General features: G+C 47.8%; 1 pseudogene; it reads left to right on the forward strand.

Annotated features, from left to right (window-relative positions):
* The first annotated feature begins 219 nt into the window (after positions 1-219).
* Positions 220-24,076, forward strand: LOC140897520 (uncharacterized; annotated as a pseudogene).
* The last annotated feature ends 1,888 nt before the right edge of the window (positions 24,077-25,964 follow it).

The raw sequence follows: 25,964 nt of genomic DNA on the forward strand, positions 1-25,964 counted from the left end.
TCCTGACGCAGGGGACACCTTTCTCAGGGGCACTGATTTTACGGGTGCTTTGTTTTGCAGACTTCTGGAGTGAGAGGACAGAGAGAGAAGTATTAGGGCAGGGTTGTGTGTGTCATCTGGGGGGTGGGGGGGGGTGGAGTGTAGGGAGGGGGCGAGTCATTAGCTGGCCTATCCGCAGAGTTCTGGTTCTCGTTCAGACGGGGGAAGGCGGCACCGATCTGTGTCTGCTTCTCTTCCTGGGTCAGATCCTCCATTGTGAGCCGGGAGCCGGGACTGAGCAGCTGCTGCCCCCCCCCCCCACCCAGTGGGGTCTGTGCTGGGGAGAGACCGGCATTAACCCCACCCTGTGCCCAGCCTGGGTGGGGACTTTCTCTGGTGTGGAGGCAGCCCCTGACACCAGCCGGAGACTCCAGGTGATGAGAGAGAAGTGGGGTGGGGAAGGGGGTGCTGGGGTGGGGGGCAGGAAAGTGACTCTGCACAAACAGGATCTGAGTTTGTTCGTAGCAATCAGGAGCATCAGTTTGGAAAAAAATCAGGGGGGGGGGGCAAAGTCCTGTCAGCTGATGGAGCATTATATGTGACTAAGTATCAGAGGGGTAGCCGTGTTAGTCTGTAGCCACAAAAACAAATCTGTTAGTCTTTAAGGCGCCACCGGACTCCTCGTTGTACAAGTGATTGCCGTAGGACCTCGGAGTTACGAACTGGCCCATCAACCGCACGCCTCATTTGGAAGCGGAAATACGCCATCAAGGAGCAGCAGAGCCAAACATAAAAAGCGAATCCACGACAGTCCTGTGTTTAAACTTAAACTACTAAAAAAAAAGGGGGGGGGGTTTAAATAAAAGCTCTGACAAGGTAAGGAAACTGTTTCTGGGCTTGGTTCGTTTAAATGAAGATGGTGAAAAGCAGCGTTTTCCTTCTCCCCACTAAAGTTTCATAGCTGTATTAAGTCAATGTTCGGTTGTAAACTTTTTGAAAGAGCCACCAGCGTTACGAACATTTCAGAGTTACGAACAACCTCCATTCCTGAAGTGTTCGTAACTCTGAGGTTCTGGTGTATACTACGTAGTGCAAAGTCGGGATGGCGGGAGGCGGATGATATTAAGCTCCTGACAGCAATGAGTGGCTCCTGTCATTCTGCCTAGCATCTGCTCCAGGGTCCCAACTCAGGAGGAGAAATGGGTATGGGACCATGAACAGGTCCCAGTCTGTCTCTGTGCCTCGGAGGATGGGTTGTTAGGGAGGGGATGGATGAAACGTAAGAGGTGTAGAGAAAAAGGAGTGAGTGGAGAAAGGGTGACAAAGGAAAAGGAGGACTTGTGGCACCTTAGAGACTAACCAATTTATTTGAGCATAAGCTTTCGTGAGCTACAGCTCACTTCATCGGTGACAAAGGAGTTTCGCTGGAGGTTGTTATTTCTTTTAAAAATCTAACTCCTTTAGTGCCTTTGCGATATTCCCCATAATTTCCTGGGAGATGTGGAATACTCCTAGACTGATGGAGTTTAAGGGCAGAAAGGACTGCCAGATCATCCCATTAGACCTCTTGTCTCTCACAGGCCACTGAACCCCACCCAGCCACCTCCACGCCAAACCAGAATTAGACCACAGTATTACAGTCCTCAGGAGACCAAGCTATGGGCCGAGAACAGGAGGGCCCTGCAGTGGCAATGAATTGTCTATCAGAGGGGTAGCTGTGTTAGTCTGTATCCACAAAAACAACGAGGAGTCTGGTGGTACCTTAAAGACTAACAGATTTATTTGGAAGAACTGGGTTTTTACCCACGAAAGCTTATGCCCAAATAAATCTGTTAGTCTTTAAGGTGCCACCAGACTCCTCGTTGTTTTAGTGAATTGACTTGAGATATATCCAGATGAACCCTGCAGGCGACTTGCTCCCTGCCCTGCACAGGAAGGTTTAAAAAAAAACAAAAATGAAGATGCCTGCCAACCTGACTTGGGGGAAATTCCTTCCTGACCCTGAATACTGTTAGACCTGGAGCATGTGAGCAAGCACCTGAGAAAGAGAATTCTCAGTACCATCTCTGAGGACTGTCCCATCCTGCCCAGTGTCCCATCTCCAATTCTCTGATGCTTCAGAGTGGTGGCTCTCAACCTTTTCAGGCTACTGTACCACTTTCAGGAGGCTGATTTGTCTTGCGTTCCTCCAGGTTTCACCTCATTTAAAAACGACTTGCTCACAAAATCAGACATAAAAATACAAAAGTGTCACAGCTACTAGTATGGAAAAATTGTGTCCTTTCTACCATATAATGATAAAATAAATCTATGGGAACATAAATCTTGTACTTTTCAGTGTATAGTCTATACAGCAGTACAAACAAGTCATTGTCTTTATGAAATTTTAGTTTGTACTGACTTCGGTAGTGCTTTTTATGTAGCCCATTGTAAAACTAGGCAAATAGCTAGATGAGTTGATGTACCCACTGGAAAACCTCTGCGTACTCCCAGGAGTACACATACCCCTGGTTGAGAACCATTGCTTCAAAAGAAGGAGAGGAAAAAGAAAAGAACACCCCCCAAAAATCCTAAAATAAGTAGGGGGGTAATTCCTTCCTGGCCCCTGCAGGTGACTGGCCCTGAAGCATGAGATTTTACAAATTTAAGACATGAATGGAAAGGGATTCTACAGAGGCCAAAAATTTCTTCAATCTTAACGTGCTCTCAGGGACATGTTTGTTACATCAGAGATGTAAGGTTTTAAAGGACTGAATGAGGCAAGATCCTGTGTTATTGAACAGTGCAATGTGTGATCCTGTCATTAGAGATTATTCATAAGGCACTCGCACAAAGGGGCAGAATTAACACTGCCCGTGCTCCCTGGATTCTGACCCTGCCTAACTCTGAGTGCTGGACTTTGCAACCTTAATAACGTTCTTTTAATGTGGATTTTGTAGGTAACATTAATATAAATCCCCTCCAGTTTTGCTGTTTGTTATAATTATCCAATGTAGCAATATACTGTAATCCTCTCTGATTTTGCCCCTTTTCTTCCCAATATCAGTTGTTGTTGTTCCACCCCTCAGATTTTTTCCCTTTTGTCACAAGATTTTGGTATAAAATCCCCTCAGACTTTGATCCATTTCTCTTTATGGATTATTAATATATTAGCTGCATAAATGTTATTTGTTTCTCTAAATAGTTACTATTAATATATAACCCCTTAGATAATATATAACTGCCTTTCTTCCAGTCTAGTTAGCCAATTTATGTAAATCTTTTCAGATTTTCCTCATTTTCTTTCTCAGTTATATACTGATACAAAAATCTCTTTAAAAGTTACTGAGTTTGCTCTCTAATTATTGTCTGATGGGGGGGATCTAAAGGGGAGAATGTAGCTGGATTAGTATTGGCCTCCCGCCTCCTGTTACAGAGCAGGTGGGGATTGTTGGGATGCACTCCAAGACCTTTTCCGTTTGGCTTATCCAGAACACATTGTCCAGTTCCTCCAGTTCTCTGGGATTGAAAACACTCTGTTTGACTCTGGATTTCCTGACGCAGGTTCCTTTGTTTGGCCTACAGCGACAAGCGTAGGGGGTGGGTATAGGGCATACCACACATCCAAAGTTTACGTGGTCAGCCTCTTCCTTTATAGACATTTAAACCTTACATTGCATTTGCTATACATTACACTGCACATTTTTTGATTGGCTTGGTTACTTTGCAGGAGCCAATCCCTGTACAGCATGCTCTGTCCATGTGGTGTTCGGGTGCAACCAGATCTTTACCTTCCAGGTTTATCTTTCCATAGTCTCTCTCATCAAGATGTTGCTAGCACAGACATCCTGACTCCCAGCATAGTGTTTGTCAAGCCCCTATTTACAACTTAACCTTCCATTCACTGTCCCAATTACGCCCACTAAGAAATGAGGGTAGTTACTTGTGTCAAGCCAGGCCTACAGGATAGAAATGAGGAGCCTCTGGGACCCATAGAAAAGGAGGGGATTCTCTACGTACCTGGGATTGTCCTAAGGGGCTGTTGTATTAATTTACATGGAAAATATGGGTTAAAAGTGCTAACGTAACCCCGTTACTGTCTAACCTGAAATTGTGTTAAACATAATCCGGGGTCTGAAATACAGAGTCCTCCGCTTGTTTAGTACCTTGGCAAACACACCATTAAAAAATCATTTTATCCTTTTGTACAGTAGAACCTCAGAGTTACAAACACCTCGGAAACAGAGGTTGTTCGTCACTCTGAAGTGTTTGTAACTCTGAACAAAACGTGGTGTGGTTTTTTTCAAGTTTACAACTGAACATTGACTTAATACAGCTTCGAAACTTTACTGTACTGAAGAAAAATGCTGCTGTGCCTTTATTTTTTTTAGTAGTTTACATTTAACACAACACTGTACTGTATTTGCTTTTTTTTTTTCGGTCTCTGCTGCTGCTTGATTGCATACTTTCGGTTCCAACTGAGGTGTGCAGTTGACTGGTCACTTTGTAACTCTGGTGTTCATACCTCTGAGGTTCTACTGTAAAAGATAAAAGAAGGAAAAAAGTTAAAGCATTTGAAATGTTTAAAGTATTAATTAAGGCTTTCATTTTAACAAGATTCCTTGTTCCCTTTCCCTTTAGTTGGGGACAGTTTTTAGAAGGAAAAATCCCCTGGTTTGATAGTTTCTTAGATAGTATCAAAGATGGTAATAATTGGTCTTATGGGTAAAAGAGAAGAAGTTAGTTGTTACTACTGCTGTTAAAATCCAATCCCGTTTAATCTCAGTGGCTGTTTGGAGCTTGTAGGGGTGACAATGTCATTGGGATCCCTCTTTCTGGTATGGGCTGGTCAGGACACGTCTCAGGAGGGCCGGATCTGGGGGCAGGTGGCCGCCTGGGGTGCTGGGTTTGGGGGACACCAGGCTTGGGTGTGCTGTTTTTCTTGTTAGCGACAAAAGGGAAAATAGAATGTTTGAAGTAACATGTTTCAGGTATTCCGTATGTGGATTCATTTTTCACTAACCACCTAGAATGTTCTGGACCTTTGTAGAATCTTGTGGAACCTTCCAGACGTTCTGAGAATTTTCCTGCAGCCTCCTAGAATGTTGTCAGCCGGGCCCTTGCCGGTAGATAAGGGGGCGGGGCATCGCTAGTCAGTCTGTGAGATATAAGAACCAACTGAAGTGAGAGCCCAGCTGCGATATTGTGTACCTTGTTTTATTGTGTCATTGTGAATGTGTACTTGTGTTTTAAGACTTGAAGAGTGTGAAATGGGCTACAAGTGCAATAAAGTTTAACAATTGGGGAGTGGAGGGCACCAAAGACACTCCTCGCTTGGGGTGCAATTTGGTCTAGGGCTGGCCCTGGTCTCAGGATTAGGACGAAGAAGGTCTAGAGTCCCAAGAGATGGCGAGGGTGGCAACCATGATGGTGAAGCATTGCCCCAGTAGCCTCTATCTGTTCTTCCATCTTTTCTTCTCAAAGCCTCTTTCTTTAAGGACCCAAAAAGGGAGTGATGGGTGGACACATCCCTTTATTATTTTTCCACCAATGAGGCCTAATATATGTCCATTTAGTTAATTAATTTCTGATTCCACGTCTTCTGTTTTCACCAAGCAGGATTTCAACACAGTCCTTGAGTTATATCAGGAGGCCTTTTTTGGAGACTAATTCACTCTGTCTCCCTTTCGTACCTTTTTGCCATCATCACTCTGTCTCCCTTTCGTACCTTTTTGCCATCACCATTTGTTATTATAGGTCATTATATTCTATGAACTTTCACATGCTTTTTACAGTTGAGATCCCACTTAGCGTAAATCTGTGGGCCCAATTATCATAACAACCCACCTCACGTATTGCCCTTTTCTCTCTTTAATTGTAAAATAATCATATAAAAATCTCTCACCTTTTGACCTTTTTCGCTCTTGAATGATCAGATACTCTATAAAATCCCTGCAAATTGGACCCCTTTTTCTTCGTCTAGTTATCAAATGATTGTATACAATTCCCTTAGATTTTCTCCTTTGTCTCCCCTTTATTGAATATTAATATCAGATCCTCTCCATTTTTGCCATTTCATAGAATCATAGAATCATAGAATATCAGGGTTGGAAGGGACCCCAGAAGGTCATCTAGTCCATTTCCTCCCCTGTAGTTCTCAAATATTGATATAAGCCCTTTCTCAGATTTGAGCGGGTTTCCCCACCCTTTTTTGACTGTACCAGCTTCGTGTTTTGGAGGGAAATTATTTCTCTGATTCACTCCCCAGAAGGGATGTGGGAGACAGGGTCTAATTATCTAGAATGGATTTAATACCCCTTTTATGTTTTGCCCGTTTTCTCTCATTATCTGATATTAATTAATTAATTAATTAATTATCTGATGAGGTTCAACAAGGACAAATGCAGAGTCCTGCACTTAGGACGGAAGAATCCAATGCACCGCTACAGACTAGGGACCGAATGGCTAGGCAGCAGTTCTGCAGAGAAGGACCTAGGGGTGACAGTGGACGAGAAGCTGGATATGAGTCAACAGTGTGCCCTTGTTGCCAAAAAGGCCAGTGGCATTTTGGGGTATATAAGTAGGGGCATTGGCAGCAGATCGAGGGACATGATCGTTCCCCTCTATTTGACATTGGTGAGGCCTCATCTGGAGTACTGTGTCTAGTTTTGGGCCCCACACTACAAGAAGGATGTGGAGAAATTGGAAAGAGTCCAGCGAAGGGCAACAAAAATGATTAGGGGTCTGGAACACATGACTTATGAGGAGAGGCTGAGGGAACTGGGATTGTTTAGTCTACGGAAGAGAAGAATGAGGGGGGATTTGATAGCTGCTTTTACCTACCTGAAAGGTGGATCCAAAGAGGATGGATCTAGACTATTCTCAGTGATAGCAGATGACAGGACAAGGAGTAATAGTCTCAAGTTGCAGTGGGGGAGATTTAGGTTGGATATTAGGAAAAACTTTTTCACTAGGAGGGTGGTGAAATACTGGAATGCGTTACCTAGGGAGGTGGTGGGATCCCCTTCCTTAGAAGTTTTTAGGGTCAGGCTTGACAAAGCCCTGGCTGGGATGATTTAGTTGGGATTGGTCCTGCTCTGGGCAGGGGGTTGGACTAGATGGCCTCCAGAGGTCCCTTCCAACTCTGTTATTCTATGATTCTAATTTAAAACACTATATCCTCAGACATTCTCAACTTCATCTTGATGGCATATTGATCTAAAACCACTGCTTTCTACCCCTTTCTCCTTAATTCTTCTACTCTCCTATCAAATCTCCCCACACTCTGCCTTTTGCCCTCTATTTCTTGATTATTGGTGTAAAAATCTCCTCACAACTTGGATTTTTCCCACCTCTTTTTTGTCTGAGTTTGCCACTTGTGCGTGTCCCCCCCCCCCCCCAATCTCTGCTCCCCGTGTGTCTGAGAGTCCCAGAGATGCTGCTGTCACTGGCGACACACACCAGTTAGCACTCATGGGAGCTGATCTGGTTATGAGAGCAGGAAGAGCAGGCCACAGTGAAGGGGATACTAACAGGATCTCCCCCCAGCCAGAGGGGAAAGGAGACAGAAAGGGACAGAGAGACTGAGCAGGGCAGCAGGAGCAGTAAATGAGGAGAGAGGTTCCCAGCTCCTAGGCCGGCCCAGATTTATTCCCTGCATCATCCCTGAGCAGATTGATTTCCTGGGAGCAAGGCAAGGAGCAGAGGGAGGAAAAGCCAGTTTCTGTCTCTGCCCCATACCCGCACTGCTGGGCGGACGCACTGCCCCAGGGGGACATTGTCTAGGGGAATCCTCCAAAGCAGCCCCTTTGATTTTGCTCTTTTCTAGCATTTGGCTCTGAGTCTCTGTTACTGGGAGCTGCTAAAAATGTCATGGTGGGTTTAGTCTTGGTGAGAGGGGCCAGGTCTGCGCTGGAATAAAGTGACCCAGCATTCTCCCCGTCTGCCAGAGTCTAGAGCCTCTGTCTGCAGGGAAAGAACCGAGAGGGAAGTGGGTGTGAAATGGACGCAAGCCCCTTTGGAAATATCCCCAGTTGCCCTGCTCATCCTGACAGGCTGCAGAATCATGTCCGCGTTTTGCTCGAGGTTGTCCCATCCTCCCAGAGGATGGGGAAGGAAAATGACTGGCTGAAGCTGGGATTTTCAGGAAGCTGCTGGGGTGCGGGGGGAAGAGTCTAGAGGGGCAGAGGCAGGAAATACACAGAGGGAGAAAGTGTGGGGGGGTTATAGGATGGGATAAACTGCTGGGATGTGTTCAATCTGGGGCCTGATTTTTGGAGCAAGCCCATGGGGAAGGTAAATTCCCCCATTTGTGGAACAGGGAACAGCCCCACCGGACAAGGCTGGGAAAACAGACCAGACTCCCAGTGCTGGAGTCTGAACCCACCAGGCAGAGGCTGCTCTGAAATACAAAGGGGGCACCCAGCAGTGAGGTCCAGGGGAGAGGCCCTGTCCCCTCACACCCAGCTGCTGGGAATGGGGTTGGGATTCCTGTCCCTGGACCCTGCTCGAGGGCTCTGCCCTCCCATACCAGCCTCTGGCTAGTAGGCGTGTGATAAACGGGAAAGCCCCTGCCCTCCTCCATTGGCTGGGAGGGACAAGGAGCTCTCTCTTTCTCTCCACCCTGAAGCCTCCTGGTTGCTCTGTGCAGGGTGGGGTTGAGATTCTGCACCTCCGTGACCTCCCAGAGCTTCCATTTTATCAGCCTTCTCGCACATGACTAGTGGGATTGTGGCAGGAGCAGCAGGTGCTGAGTGGGGGACTCTTGTTGTTTCAGGGGCCGGTGACCTTCAAGGAGGTGGCTGTGTATTTCACCCAGGGGCAGGGGGCTCTGCTGGACCCCGCTCAGAGAGCCCTCTACAGGGACGTCATGCAGGAGAACTACGAGACGGTGACCTCACTGGGTAAGGGATTACTTTTTCCCTTGGTTATTGGAAACTGCCACATCTCTGATGTGCCCTGTTGGACATCTGCTCAGGTTCTTCCCTGCTTGCTTCAATTTTGCGGGAGTGGGCTCCGTCTTCCTTAGCTCCAGTGGGAGACAGAGTTGAGACTCCAAACCTGAGTTCGGGGAGACAGAAACATATTGGAGATGTGGATTCATCCCCATAGCTTTCAAGGGGGCAACAGCAGTGTATTGTCCTGTCTGTGTTACCTCTCACTCACACAGCCATATCACAATCTCATAACTTTATAAACACTAATGGTACACATATTTGGACAGAACAGTGGGTTTCAGAAGATCATGACCTTTCATATCTTACATGGCATGCTCTGTGTGAAATATCACAATTACATGATTTTGGTGCTTATGGGGGATACAGGTTGCTATTTTGAGGTACAGTGCCTCACAGGGCAAAGAACCTCTGGAGCTGTAGGAAAAGAGGTGGGGAGGCAAAATTGATGGGCGGGGACTGAACTGATGTGGGAGATGGGGGAGAATGCATGCAGGGGTTGGAGGGGGCGGAGGAGACAGGCAGATGTGGCATCATTTTCATTTTGGTTGAAAATGATGGACCACACCCACACCCACCCTTTCTCAGACCACTTTCAGTACTGGTCTCTCAGATTCCTAGATATGGCAGTTCAACATCCTTGATCTTCCTGGGCTGGAGGAAATGTCTGTTCCAGGTGTCCCTCAAGCTCCCAGGTACGCAGCACCTCAGGCGTTTGCCCTGGAACCTGGAAGGTTTTCCCTTCTGGAGCATGAATGTTCAGGAGAACTCATGGACTTCCTGCTCAAATCTAGAAGCTTCCCACAAACCTGGGCTTTTCTAGGGATTCAGATAACAGGATCTTCATGGTGCTCTTGACAGGACAAGAATCCTATTTTGTCTCACAACCACGGAGATCTAGGATCTCTTTCTAGACAGGTTCTTGGTTGGGTCTGAGTGCTAGCTTAGGTAATTTCCTTTCCAAAACAGCACAATGCTTCATTCAGATAATTTTGCCATGTGACTACCTGGTCTTCAGTATATTCTCTTACCTGTCACTGGGAAGAGATGTGGTGGTGTTTGTCTGAAATGGCATTTGGACAAAGAGTTCTGCGCTCTTTCTCTCTTAGTTTTTCATCGTATCTTGGGGGAATAAGAGAAAAAAACAAGCCCTCTATTATGTTTTTCCTGTTGGTTCAATTTTCTTGATCTTTTAAGTTTCCCTCTTGTTTGTGGAGATTGGTTTTAGTATTGGCTACTTCTTTGCCGTAATGGATCATTGACCACCAGGTACCTAAGAAGGAGAAAGGTAAAAATTATCCACCCATCCATTGTTTCCCCTTCTCTGAAGTGGGCTCTGGTGCTCCATGAGACCCGACACAAATTTTACATTAAATTCTAGTTGAAGGGGAAATGTCTCAATCCTTCTTTATTTCCCCCATGGAACCCTCCGACAGAGAGATGGAGAAAACTTAGGATTCCCACCTTTTGGGACCTTGCTTTGCTGAAAACCTTCATTTCCATTTTTGTGTAACAAATGAATAAGTAGATGAAATATCCTGCCTGGAGATGGCTAATCTTCTGTAAAATTTATTCATCAAAACGTTACTCCTGGGGGAATTCTGTGCCAAAAAATTTAAAATTCTGCACACATTATTTTATAATTCTGCAAAATTCTGCATATTTTGTTTGTCAAAATAACACAATATAATTATGCCAGTTTCAATTATTTTGGTAATTTATTTCAAAATGTCTCTCGGCAAGTATGTCTGTAACAATAAAGACAAAAAGAAAAAAAAAGATTCTGGTAATTGTTTCTGACAAGTAGATTCCCTACTAAGCATACAGTAACTTCTCGCTTAATGTTGTAGTTATGTTCTTCGAAAATGTGACTTTAAGCGAAATGATGTAAAGCGAATCCAATTTCCCCATAAGAACGAATGTAAATGGCGGGGGTGGGGGGTTAGGTTCCAGGGATTTTTTTTTCACCAGACAAAAGACATTATATACATATACAGTATAAGTTTTAAACAAGTTCTCATCAGAGGATTGTCTGGGGACCTGCTCATGTGTTCCCTGAGCTTTTCCTAAAGCAACCATGTTGATATCAGGTGGGATATTTCCCAGGGAATTCCTTGCTGTTAAATGATGAACTAGCACTTGGCTGCGCCCTGAAGGGTTAATACGCTGTTAATGTAGCCTCACACTACAAGGCAGCACCGAGGGAGGCAGGAGGGAGGAGACACAATAGATGCAGAGCAGCGGCTGGAACTGCTCCTTGGGGAAACTGAATGTGACGATGAACCCACGCTATCCCTCTGGAGCGCACCACTCCCTTCTCCAGACGCTGCATGCACGGCTGCACAGGTGCCAACTTTCCAAAGTACTGGGGGCGGGGGGAAGGGGTGCTCAACCCCCAGCTCTGCCTCCGATCCGCCCCCACTCCACCCCCTCCCCCGAGCGCATCATCGCTCCTCCCTCCTTTTCCCCCCAGAGCCACCTGAATGCTGTAAAACAGCTGATTGCTGTGGGCAGGAAGCGCAGGAAGGGAGGAGGGAGTTGCTGATCTGTGGGGCGGGAGGCATTGTTGGGGTAGAGGGGAGCTGATGGAAGGGCTGCCAGCCCACCCTGGTTCCAAGCCCCCATGGTCAAAAAACTTTATAAGGAAACATCACGCAACTTTAAATGAGTATGTTCTCTAATAGGTCAGGGACAAAACAATGTTAACCGGAACGACATTAAGTGAGGAGTTATTGTATTAATACAGAACTTTTTCCCCCCACAGAAAATACATTCTGCCCCCGATGTTCTGCAGTTGAGCCTTTTGCCCACCAGAGATCATTGTAGCGCCAGAGCAGCCGGCTGCATTCATGCTGGTTGCCTTTCTGGCACCACAGCAGCCTCTGGTGGGCGAAAGGCTCAACTGCAGCAGTTCTTGGGCAGAAAAGTATTTTTCCGGGGCAGGGCGGGGGGGAATCTACAGGAGCTATGAATTCTGCACATCCGCAGATGCTCAGAATTCCCACAGGAGTAGAACTTATAGCTCGTCTTCTCAACTTGGGCATTTGTCTTGAGCGTTAGAAAGACAAAATGTTCACGGAACACCTCCATCTTCTGGCACGACATTGTGACGCTAGACAAGTTTATTTTATTTTATCTCCATGCTCCTAAAATGAAGAGGAGTAGCCCAGTTGTAATGGATCACTGAGCACCAGGGGCTCACTTCAGAGAAGGAAAACTTGCAGACAGGTAAGTAACTTTTATCTTTCTCAAAACCCCAACAGTTCTTGTGTTTTCTTTCTTCTCTTTGCTGTTCCCCGTTCTTTCCCTTTGACCCTAGCACTGGGACTGACTCTAGTCTGAATTCTCTCTGTATCCTAGCAGGTGAAGAGATGCTGAATGAGAATGAAGAGGAGAATCTCCAGTAGGGAACCCCTAAGCAAGTGGAGCTGCATGGGACATTATTGGGAAGATCTAAATGGAACGTTTCCTGAAGCGTTGACCACGGAAAATCTTGTGAGAGTCATTGCAGGTCAGAGAGACAGCAGAGAAACCAACTGTGGAAGGAAGTAATTAAATCCCTTATTTGTGGGAAAAGGTGCAACGATCTCAAGGAAACCACAGCCCAGCAGAGAATCCACACACAAGAGAGAAAAAACACACGCACAACGCACGGCAAAAACGTCAGTTTGCCATTGCACTTTATTAGACACCAGAAAACCTACACAAGAGAGAAACTCTATCAATGCATTGAGTGTGGAAAAAGATTTAATGACAACTGGCACGTTATTGGACATCAAAGAATTCACACAGGAGAGACCCTATAACGCATTGACTGGGAGTTAGTTTAGTGACAGAAGCACGCTTTATTACACATCAGAGAACCCCCACACAGGAGAGAGAGCCTACAAATGAATTTACGGTGAGAAACATTTTTTCAGCACTCACATCTTATTTCACATCACAGAATCCACACAGGAGAGAAACCATATAAATGCCAGGTCTGTGGGATAAATTTCAGTCGGAGGTCAAACCTAGTTTGATATCAGAGAGTCCATACAGGAGAGAAGCCCTATAAATACCTTGACTGTGGGAAAAATTTTATTGACAACTCCCAACTTATTACACATCAAAGTGCCCACATGGGTGAGAGACCCTATAAATGCTTTGACTGTGGGAAACGGTTCCTTCAGAGTGCACATCTTATTGCGCATCAGCGAACCCATACGGGAGAAATGCCCTATAAATGCCCCGACTGTGGGAAAAGCTTCAATCGAAGTTCAAACCTGGAGAGACACCAGATAGTCCACATACGAGAAAAACCACATAAATGCCTCGACTCTGGGGAAAAGTTTAGTGATAAGTCACAACTTACTACACATCACAGAAGCCACTCAGAAGCGAAACCCTACGTATGCAAGGACTGTGGGAACAGTTTCATTCAGAGCTCAGATCTTATTGTGCATCAGAGAGTTCATACGGGAGAAACACCCTATAAATGTCCCGACTGTGGGAAAAACTTCAGTCGAAGTTCCAACCTTACTAGACATCAGAGAACCCACACAGGGGAAAAAACCCATAAATGCCTGGACTGTGGGAAAAGTTTCATTCAGAGCTCAGATGTTATTGTTCATCAGAGAAGCCATACAGGAGAAACACCCTTTAAATGCTCTGACTGTGGGAGATACTTCAGTCGGAGTTCCAACCTTGCTAGACATCGGAGAATCCACACGGGGGAAAGACCCCATACGTGCCTAGACTGTGGGAATAGTTTCATTCAGAGCTCAGATCTTCTTGTGCATCAGAAAATCCACATGAGAGGAAAAACACCATAAAAGCCTCCACTTGTGAGCAAAAGTTTAGTAAAAGTCACATCTCACCACACACTGGAGAACCCATGTTGGAGAAAGCCCTTATGAATCCCTGGACTGTGGGAAAAATTTCCGTCAGAGTTAAGTCCACATTTCACATTAACCACATGGCAGAGTGACTGTATACATACTCTGAATGTGTGAAATGTTTCATTCACAGCTCACAGCTTTGTATACATCAGCTAGTCCATGCAGGAGAGAGACCCTATAAATCAGTGGCTCTCGACCTTTCGAGACGACTGTACCCTTTTCCGGAGGCTGATTTGTCTTGCCTACCCCCAAGTGTCACCTCACTTAAAAATGACTTGCTTACAAAATCAGACATCAAAATACAAAAGGGTCACAACCACTAGTACTGAAAGATGGCTTCCTTTCTCATTTTTACCCTATAATTATAAAACATCAACTGTAGATTGAGAGACACTGATACAGATGCATAGGCGACTAGTAACTACTGAGGGTGGGGGCACAATGGCAGCCCCCCCCTTGCCGCCACCACCACCACAGTCAACCCCCTCTTGACCACAGGGCCCCTCCGACCGCAGCACCCTGGGCGGTCACCCATGTCACCCACCCTTAAGGGCGGCCCTCCTAGGGCCAGCATTATGGAAAATGGCACTCCAGGGGAACTGGTATTTTGGTGTTCTGGCCCCCACTGCCTCCCCCAACCCCTCCACCATCACCCCTGGCCTCTGATGCTTCCTCCAGCCCTCCAGTACTCTCTGGCTTCTGCTACCTCCCTCCAACCTTCCCATCACCCCGGCTCCCGCTGCCTCCCCCGGACCCCTACCCATCCCCTCCAGTCCCTGCTTCCTCCTCCAGCCCATCCCTCATCCCCCCAGCCCCTGCTGTCTCCCCTGTCCTCCCGCCCACCACTCCTGGCCCCTGATGCCTCCCCTACCCATCCCCCCCAGCCCTCGCTGCCTCCCCCGCCCCCATCCCCCTCTTCCGGCCCACCACCCATCGCCCTGGCCCCTGCTGCCTCCCCTGTCCTCCCACCCATCCCCCCCTGGCCTTTGATGCCTCCTCTACCCATCCTGGCCCTCACTGCCTCCCCCAGCCCTCCACCCATCCCCCCGATCCCTGCTTTCTCCTCCGTCCCACCACCCATCCCCCCATTGCCCTGGCCTCCCGCTGCCTCCCCTGGTCCCCCAGGTTCCTATTGCCTCCCCCCGGCCCCCACCCATCACCCCCGGCCCCCGCTGCCTCCCTATCCCACCCCCAGCTCACCTGGGCCCCATTGACCCCTAGAGCGCCCTTCTGCACACCCCAGGCAGGCTACCAGAGCAGGTAACGGTGGCTGCTGGCATGGAAGGGACAGATTCAGCCGCCTTCCCCACGCCCCCAGTGCTGCCAGCCTGGTCTCGCTTCCCTGCTCTGGGTGCCACCCAGGCACGTCCCTCTCAGCCTACCGCCCACCCTGGCATAAATCTGGGGGGGGGGGGCATGTGACCCAGCATGACCTCCCCCCCCAACACGTCAGGTATGGGTATAACATATACAGCAGTGTCAACAAGTCATTATCTGTATGAAACTTTAGTGTGTCCTGACTTCACTAGTGCTTCTCATGTAGCCTGTTGTGAAACTAGGCAACTCTCTGGATGAGTTCACATACCCCCTTGAGGACCTCTGCGGTCCCCCAGCGAACCACGGCAGTAAATGCCTTGATGGCAGGAAAAGTTTCAATCACAGCTCACGCTCTGTTAAAGACCACACTGGAGAGAGAATTTGAGTGACAGGGAAGCTTCAACGGGGCTCTGACCATATCAAGTGTGAACAAATGAACACAGAGAAGAGACCTCTTAGATCTTCTTAGCAGGGAGCTAACACCACCTGGGACAGTGTAGGCTCCTCCTGCACGCTGGAAGGACAGTCTCCCCGTGCCTTGATTAGGGCGGGCCGTAGTAAAAAAAACCCCAAACCATCCATATCCTAATTCCGAAATCAGGGGCATTTGACGACCTAGCATCCAACTGCCTGTCTCAGGGCACAGCGTCTTTCTCGAATTCTCTTCCCTTTTCTGCCAGCGGTAGAAGGGAATTCTGTTGCTGGAGCCATAAGCAGCAATGTGCTGGGCTGAAACACACCTTGCTGAGCAGGGCCCTGGGGCGGGAGCTTTTCATTTCTGTCTTTGGAATAATTAAAGTAGACTTCAGTTTCTTAACCGTCCAGAATCTTTTGTCTAGTATAATGACTAACAAATGGCCTTTGGTGGACTCGGAGGCTGACTAGGAAGCCTCTTTCAGGTGTTAATTCCCCAACCCTGAGCGCTGCAGATTCCAGAGCTTTTCAGACCCTTCCAGGAGTCTGTGACGGAAAAACCCTTGTGTACAGGGGAAATCTTTTTCTGGCCGGCATTTCAGTTCACCTGTCTCTTGCAGAGGCAGACAGTCACTCTGCTGCATGTTTTTTTAAAAGCCGGTAGAGCAGTCGTGGAGAGAAACAGTGACCAGTTTTGCAAAATACTCTGACGTGGGCTGATGTACAGTGCTGTGTCAAAGCTAGGTATTGACTAAATCAAGCGTGAGGTGCACAGTAAGTGGGGAGTCACGCGAGCATTACAAACCCACACAATGTGTTGTTAAAGTTACACACACCATCCAGGCCGGGTAGGCTGAGGGAATGCAGGGAGGTCACCCAAAGTGTCTTAGATGTGCCTCGTCATACGCTCTCGGACTTCCCCTAGAGTCGAAACTCACTGTGCGCCTCTTGCTGAGCCCAGTTTAAATCGGGCGAGATCCCACCGGAGTCACTTGGGCCCCATTCCCCTCACTCAACCGTGTGTAAATCTGGAGTGACCCCCCTTGGCGTCACATGGGGTTGATTCTCATCTGCCCCAGTGTAAATCAGGAGTAACTTTGGTGTCACGTAGGCTAATTGCCCTCTCTCTCAGCCTGGTACAAATCCAGAGTCAACCCATGGCAGTGCCTGGAACGGTCTACAGCAGTGTGAAGCACTTGTAGGGAGAATCAGATGCTGACTTCTGAACATAAGAACGGCCATACTAGGTCAGATCAAACGTCCATCTAGCCCAGTATCCTGTCCTCTGACAGTGGCCAATGGCAGGTGCCCCAAAGGTAATGAACAGAACAGGTAATGATCAAGTGATCCATCCTCTGTCACCCAATCCCAGCTTCTGGCAAACAAGAGGCTAGGGACACCATCCCTGCCCTTTCTGCTGCTGCTTGTCTAACCCATGCCCACTCAGTAGGGCACTTTGTCCCCCCTATATTGGTGGCTGGGCCATATAGAGAGGCTGATGAGTACTGGATAATAGCCTTAAGGTACATCGACACTGGCAAAAGAGAAACTCCGGCAGCAAGTGTCAGCTCAGGTTCACTGATTTGGGATCACGCTACAGGGCTGAAAATACCGGTATATATGTTCCTGCTCAGGCTGGTCTGAGACTCACCCCTCTTACAGCGGGAATGTTTACACTGCTATTTTCGGCCCCGTAGTCTGAGTCAGTAGACCTGGGCTCAGAGACTCACTGCCATGGGGTTTTCTTTGCAGTGTAGATAGATCCTGTGGGGGTACGTTTACACGGCAGTGTAAGTCTTGGCTCATGTTCGTGCCCAACCCCCCGCTCGCCTTCCATCTGGACACAAATTTGTCTGACTCAGGCCGGTAAGCCCTCGGGACCTGGGCCCAAGGACCTGAAAAGGGTGTGTGTGGGGGGGTGTTTGAGTCCAAGTCCTGTTGGAACTTGAGGTTCACACTGCATCATTTTGCAGTGTGGACTTAGCTGGGGCCCAGGTCTTCAGAGTCATGCTCGGAGAGTCCACCCGAGCTCTCCCACCATCCCCTGGGCTGCTTGGTGTTTGGCCCTGGTGTGGGGTGTCCCCTTCCCCCCACCGTGTACCCGGTCTCCACTGAGCAGGGGGGGGGGCAGTGCTGCTGTGTTCAGGCTCTTGAATGGTCTGCTTAAAGAGACAGAGCCCTGACACACTCACTCCGGCACACTCAGATTCCTCCCAACACACACACACACACATGCGCCCTCTGTCACACACACACTCCCTCCTACATGCACAAACACACATGCGTACTGTTGCACACACACACAGTCACGCTCACTCTCTCCCACACACACACTCACACACACTCTCAATCCCTCATACATACACTCCCTCTCTCTCACACACACTCTCTGACACACAAACACACACACACACACTCTCTCTCAGACACTCCTCCAACACACACATACTCTCCCTCACACAGTCCCCCCAGCACACACTCTCTCACACACCCACATTATTATTGTTACTTCTTGGTACTTCCTGTCAGAATGTGCACGGCACATATATTCTCTGTAATTTTATCCTTTCAAAGTTCATTAAGGATCACAGTGCTGTTCTTTTAGTTTTTTGACTGGTTTGTGCATTTCATAATTTTATTTCTTTCTTTCGCTTCAGATTAATTCTTTGAGTGGTGAGTTCTAAAATGCCTAACCTATCCCGGCTGGAGTAATTCTCATTAGTACTTTTATCACCATATTGTGCTTTGTCTCATATTCTCTTGCTCCTGGTAAAGGATACCCTTTGCTCGGACTCCCAGGTACACAGCACTTCAGCCGTTTCCCCTGGAACCTGGGAGGTTTTCCCTTCTGGAGCATGAATGTTCAGGAGAACTCATGGACTTCCTGCTCAAATCTAGAAATTGCCCACAAAACTGGGCTTTTCTAGCGATTCAGATAATTGGATCTTCATGGTGCTCTTGACAGGACAAGAATCCTATTTTGTCTCACAACCAGGGAGATATAGGATCTCTTTCTAGACAGGTTCTTGATTGGGTCAGAGTGCTAGCTTAGGTCATTTCCTTTGCAGAACAGCACAAATGCTTCATTCAGGTAATTTTGCTATATATCCCTGGTCTTCAATGTATTCTCTTTCCTGACACTGGGAAGAGATGTGGTGGTGTTTGTCCGAAATGCATTTGGACAAAGAGTTCTGCGCTCTCTCTCTTGGTTTTTCGTCATATCTTGGGGAAAGGAAGAAAAGAAAAAGAAACCCTCAAATAAGAGCTGTTTTTCCTGTTGGCTCAATTTTATTCACGTTTTAAGTTTCCCTCTTCTTCGTGGAGATTGGTTTTAGTATTGGCTGCTTTCCTGCTGTAATGGATCATAGATCACCAGGTACCTAAGAAGAAGAAAGGTAAAAATTATCTACCCATCATTGTTTTCCCTTCTCTGAAGTGGACTCTGATGCTCAATGGGAGATGCCACATACATTTTGCATTAAATTCCAGTTGAAGGGGATATATCTCTGTGACGATGCTGCCTGTGGGAGCCAGCTGAGGTCACTCAATTAGGGTGAACTGCAAACAGAACGGGGCAAACAAACCCCAAATGCTGGTGGATATTCCAATATTTAGACTTACCAAGCACAAACCAGCTTCTCTATTACCTCACTGCTTACTCAGAAGTCCAAACAACGCAGTTCCCTTAAAGTACGCAGCCTCAGGCCTCCATCCAGACACACATGTCAAACATACGATGATAAATTCTGAAAATCTTATTTCATCATATAAAAGAAAAGGTTCTCCTGACCCCAAAGGACCAAGCCCGAGACCCAGGTCAAATAATAACTTAGATCTTACCCCAAATACATGCTTACAGTCAATTCTGATTAACTAAACTAAAATTTATTAAAAAAGAAAAGAGAGAGCGTGTTGGTTAGAAGATCAATATACATACAGACTTGTGTTCAATTCTTGAGGTTCAGATACATAGCAGACATGAGTTTGTAGTGGCCAAAAGTCCTTTTAGAAATAGTCCAGAGGTTACAGTCCAATGTCCATGTTCAGGGTGACTCCACTCAATAACTGGGGATCTCAATCCTTATGGCTTAAGGTTTCCCCCTCTTGAAACCCAAAGCAGATCTGTCACCTTTCAATGAGATATTATATTACACTCATAACGTCACAATCTCAAACCTTCTTTATTTGCCCTATGAAGCTCTCCAACAGAGAGATGGAGAAAACTTAGGATTCCCACCCATTGAGAATCTTGCTTTCCTGTAAACCTTCATTTCCATTTTTTGTATACCAAATGAATAAGTAGGAAAAGTGTTCTGCCTGGAGATGGCTAACCTTCTGTAAAGTTTATTCATCAGAACTTATAGCTTGTCTTCTCAACTTGGGCAGTTGTCTTGAGAGCTAGAGAGGCAAAATGGTCACAGAACACCTCCATCTTCTGGCACAACATTGGGATCCTAGAAAAATGTATTTTATTTGATCTCCATGTTCCTAAGATGAAGTGGAGTAACCCAGTTGTAATGGGTCACTGAGAACCAGGGGCTCACTTCAGAGAAGGAAAACTTACAGATGGGTAACTAAACTTTCTCTTTCTCAAAACCCCAACAGTTCTTGTGTTTTCTTTCTCCTCTTTGCTATTCCCCTTTGTTTCCTTTGACTGTAGCAGTGGGACTGACTCTAGTCTGAATTCTCTCTATATCCTAGCAGGTGAAGAGATGCTGAGTGAGAATGAAGAGGAGAATCTCCAGTAGGGAACCCCTAAGCAAGTGGAGCTGCATGGGACGTTATCAGGAAGATCTAAATGGAATGTTTCCTGGAGCGTTGATCAGGGAAAATCACGTAAGAGTCATTGCAGGTCAGAGAGACAGCAGAGAAACCAATTGTGGAAGGAAGTAATTAAATCCCTTATTTGTGAGAAGAGGTGCAACGATCTCAAGGAAACCACAGCCCAGCAGAGAATCCACACAAAAGAGAAAAAAAACACGCACAACACGCAGCAAAAACTTCAGTTCAGTATGGAAAAAGATTTAGTGACAACTCGCACCTTATGGGACATCAAAGAATTCACACAGGAGAGACCTTATAAATGCATTGACTCTGGGAGTTAGTTTAGTGGCAGAAGCAAACCTTATTATGCATCAGAGAACCCACACACAGGAGAGAAATGACTTTACTGTGAGACACTTTTTTTCAGAGCTCACATCTTATTTCACATCACCGAATCCACACAGGAGATAAACCATATAGGCTTGTGGGAAAAATTTCAATCGGAGGTCAAACCTAGTTTGATATCAGAGAGTCCAATACAGGAGAGACTCACTATAAATGCACTGAGTGTGGAAACGAATTTAGTGATAAGTCATGCCTTATGGGACTTCAGAGAACCCAAATAGGAGATAAACCCTATAAATACCTTGATAGTGGGAAAAGCTATAGTGACAACTCACAACTTATTACACATCAAAGCGCACACATGGGTGAGAGTCCCTATAAATGCCTTGACTGTGGGAAAAAATTCCTTCAAAGTTACAATCTTCTCGTGCACCAGCGAATCCATACAGGAGAAACGCCCTATAAATGCCCTGACTGCGGGAAAGGCTTCAATCGAAGTGCAAACCTTATGAGACACCAGAGAATCCATATAGGAGAAAAAGTGCCTACCAGCCTCAACTCTGGGGAAAAAGTTAGTGATAAGTCACAACTTACTACACATCACAGAAGCCACTCAGAAGCGAAACCCTACGTATGCAAGGACTGTGGGAACAGTTTCATTCAGAGCTCAGATCTTATTGTGCATCAGAGAGTTCATACAGGAGAAACACCCTATAAATGCCCCGACTGTGGGAAAAACTTCACTCGAAGTTCAACACTTACTAGACATCAGAGAACCCACAGGGGGGAAAAAACCCATAAATGCCTGGACTGTGGGAAAAGTTTCATTCAGAGCTCAGATCTAATTGTGCATCAGAGAAGCCATACAGGAGAAACACCCTATAAATGCCTCGACTGTGGGAAAAACTTCACTCGGAGTTCCAACCTTACTAGACATCAGAGAATCCACACAGGCGAAAAACCCCATACGTGCCTGGAGTGTGGAAAAAGTTTCATTCAGAGTTCAGATCTTATTGTGCATCAGAGAATCCACAAGAGAGGGGAAAAAACATAAAAGCCTCCCCTTGTGAGCAAGGTTTAGTAACAAATCACATCTTACCACACACTGGAGAACCCATGTTGAAGAAAGCCCTTATGAATCCCTGGACTATGGGAAAAGTTTCTGTCAGAGTTCAGTTCATATTTCACATTAAAGGATCCACATGGCAGAGCAACTGTATACATACTCCGAATGTGTGAAATGTTTCATTCACAGCTCACAGCTTTGTATACATCAGCTAGTCCATGCAGGAGAGAGACCCTATAAATCAGTGGTTCTTAACCTTTTCAGACAACTCTACCCCTTTCAGGAGCCTGATTTGTCTTGCATACCCCAAGTTTCACCTCACTTAAAAACAACTTGCTTACAAAATCGAACATAAAAGCACATCCTCTCCCAACCCCCCCGCTTCCATCTATACACAAATTTGCCTGACTCAGGCCAGTAAGCCCTTGAGACCCATGCCCTAGGACCCAAAAAGTGGGGTGGGTGGCTCTGAGCCCAAGTCCTATTGGAACTCATGGTTCACACTGCATCATTTTGCAGTGTGGACTTAACTGCGGCTCAGGTCTTCAGACTCGTGTTCTGAGAGTCCACTACTGCTATCCCACAATCCCATGGGCCGCTTGGCGTTTGACCCTGCTGTTGTGTTCTGACCCCTGAGCTGCAAACAGAGAGATCCGTCTTCTGCGTTAGCTACGGCCACCGGTAAGAAGAAGGCCTTAGCCCAGTGCGCTGGTCATGGGATCACCTCAGATTCTGATCAATCTGCGGTGTGAGGCGAGCCAGACATTTGACGTCAGTCGGAGCACCGGAAATGACCCAGTGTACCAGAAAATAATGGGCAACCTGGCAGAGTTGGGGATTAAACAGACCCATGACCAGCGCAGGGAGCCAGGGCCCGCTTTAGGGGTGGGTGGGCGGGCTGGGCACTGTGCTTAAGGGGGGCGCCGTGCTGGTCCCACCCACCTGACCTGCCGGCAGCAAGTGGGCTTAGAGGCAGCCAGGTAGGCGCAGCTGTGCAAGGAGAGGGCAGACAGACAGAGCTGCAGCGGGGGGCATTTGGACCCAGCCTGGTAACTCCTCCCACGCGGGGCTGCCCCATCTCCCCCACTGCCCTGCTCCACTAGGTCTGCAGCCACCACTGCTCCTGCCACCCCCACTCCCACCCCCATGGAGCCACCCCAGCCAAGCTCGGGATCTGGAGCCTGCCTCCTGTCTGCTGTACAGAGTGGGGGTGGGGCTGGGGGGCTCTGATCTCAGGGGGTCCCCCTCCCCACACCTGCGTACCCAGGCTCTGCTGAGCTGGGGTCACGGGGGAGCATGTATCTGCTGGTGACTCTGGGTGCATGCTCTGCTTAAACAGACCGAGCGTTGACACACTCACTCCGGCACACTCACACTTCCCCAATACACACTCACACACTGTCTCACAGACAGTCTCTCAGACACTCCCCCAGCACACACGCTCTCTCTCACTCCCCCAACACTCTCGCACACGCACACGCACACACACACACGCATATTAGTGTTGTTATAGTTGGTACTTCAAGGCACATATATTCTTTGTCATTTTAGTCTTTCCAAGTTCGTTAAGGGTCACAGTGCTGTTATTTTAGTTTTTCAACTGGTCTGCGCATTTCATCATTTTATTTCTCTCTTATGCTTACATTTAATTCTTTGAGTAGTGAGTTCTAAAATGCCTAACTTGTCCTGGCTGGAGTAATTATTGTTATTACTTTTATTACCATAGTGTGCATTGTCCTTCATTATTTAAAGTGGTCCAATCAAATAATAGTATCCTCCTAGAATGTAAATTTAACTTGTAGTCACCTTAGCAATGCCAGTTCAAAAAAAATTAGCACATAACTGTAGACACTGTGCAGATGCAGGTCACTTATTTTCAAATGGTATTTTTAGTTATACCCGTGAAATAACTTCGAATTAGTAGGACAATAAATGCGGTTCCACGTCTGATACCGAATAGCCATGATGGGGTCAAATGTTCGTGAGTCACGTACGTGATTGTGATTGGTAAACATAAACTCCAAAATAATTAGAAAAATAAATTCCTGTTCTTAATAAAGGAGAAATAAAAACCTTACTCGCATATGTTAAAATTAAGTAAATAAGTGTTTAGTGGAGTATATAACAATTGACTAAAATAGAGTAGATAATGGCTGTAACACAGTGTGTCTGTTAGAGAAAGTAAGCAGATTTTAAGCAGATTTCATTTATTTTTATTTCTCTCTCCTAAAGATAGTCTGCAAAGTATCACACATGTGTTTCTGATCCCTGTGTTAAAGCTCCAGAACTAATCCCTCAAGGTTTGGGATTGGGAATATCTTGCTGTATTGTCTCCTGGTTTTTCTAAACTTCCATATAAACTTAAAATGTGGCTTTAAGTGGTGTCTGTATACATTTTATTTTCTTTCTTTATCTAGGACTTAGATACAGTGCTCCTGTCAGCTAATGCCTAAGTTATTATCTGCAAAAAATCTAGTTTTCTGGTTAAAGTTGCACCCCCCACCAAAGTCTGAAACGGCAGCCCGGGGGAGCCAGGCATGGCCAGAGAGCTGCAAGATGGCCATGGGCTCCCACCCACCCAGTTTCCCCAAGCCCTCACCCCGCCTCTGTCCACCCAGTTCCCGCCCCCTCCCCTGAGCGCGCCCCGTCCCCGCTCCTCCCCCTCCTCCCAGGGCCTGCTGCCCGCCGCGGAACAGCTGATTGCGGGAGGCCCTGGGAGGGAGGGGGAGGAGTTGATCGGCGGGGCCGCTGGCGGGCGGGAGGCGCTGGGGGGAGGGAGGGAGGTGGCTGTCCAGAGTCGGTGCCTATGGCACTGCTGCTGGCGGCAGTGTGGCCTTCAGAGCTGGGCGCCCGACCAGCACTGGCCACCCAGCCAGTGCTTAATTTGGGCTGGGGGTGAGCCCCGGCACCTCTTTCGATACAAACTAGGCACGGCAGGGGAGGCAGCGGGGTCTGGAGTTCACGGTGGGGTGGGGTGGGGACCCGGGGGGGCCTGTGACAGTGGGGGTGAACGGGGGGGAGCTGTGGGCGCCAAGGAAGAACGGAGGGGGGAAACCCACCGGGGTCTGGTGCCCGCGGGAGCCAGGGCACCAAATTACAAGTTTGCCCAGGGCACCATTTGCCCTCAGGCCGGCCCCGCAGGGAGCAGGGTAAACAGCTCCAGAGCCAATCCTGGAAAGCCAGGGATGAGAACCGCACCTTTGGGAATTCTCCATCCCCCTGCTGCTTTTTCCAGGCACGGCACTGAGCCCTGAGCCCCCCCAGCCTGTTCAGCCGGGATGGCCACCTTCTTACCTCCGAATTTAGGATAACATCGGTGGGGAGCCAGCAGCTGCCGGAGGAGGTTAGTGCGGCCACTCCCGTGCTTGCACCAGGACCGCCAGAAGCTCCCTAGAAGTGGGGGAGCCACCGGCGCACGAACCGGGGCCCCGCCACCCACTCCGCCCCTTCCCTGAGGCTCCACCCCCACTCCACCTCTTCCCCGAGGCCCCGCCGTCACGACGCCTCTTCCCCGGGCCCATGCCCCTTACTCTCCCCACTCCCCCCTCCCCGTCGTTAGCCCTTAAGACTGGTAAAAAGTGATGGGGCCTCCCTTATTCCGGCCTTCCTGGCTCACGCCAGGTCTTGAGATGGTTTCGTTGCTGGAGAAGCTGCAGCACGTCCTGGGTCCACACTGGCGGGAGCTGTCTGATGACCCCTGGGAGGAGCAGCCAGCTGCGGAAGTGGCAGCAGAAACAGAGGGGGTCAGACGTATCCTTAGAGCCTGGTAGATTTTTGGCTCCACATTTGGTGGGGACGAATGTACGAATGGGGAGAGAGGGGTTTCTGGTATATGACCCAACGCGCTGTTTATTACAAGCTGCGGGAAGCAGCATGTACCCACTAATGACAAAATGTACACCAGCGTCTTAATCCTCACCCCACACATACCTACACCCCCCGACCCATGGAATTCAAAGTGGAGACCGGGAAGCGCAACCACCAGGGAAACAAACTTTTCACATTACTGATTTACTAGAATACCTGCAAGTTCCTACAAAGATGTGCTGGGGGGTTAAATATAAGAACCAGATATTGCCTTCCGTTTTCAGACACCACACCGTACAAATCGCCTCCGTCACGGTGTACCTGTGAACAATAAACTGTACAGCGGGGAAGTGCAGTGTGTGGGTGATGAATTCACTGTCTGAAAGACACGGGTGGTAGCGGTCCTAGGATCCAGGGGAGCCCGGGCACTGTTACTTCTGCCATCACGTGTCTGGGCCT

The sequence above is a fragment of the Lepidochelys kempii genome, chromosome 14, assembly GCF_965140265.1.
Source record: "Lepidochelys kempii isolate rLepKem1 chromosome 14, rLepKem1.hap2, whole genome shotgun sequence".
Lineage (NCBI taxonomy): Eukaryota > Metazoa > Chordata > Testudines > Cheloniidae > Lepidochelys > Lepidochelys kempii.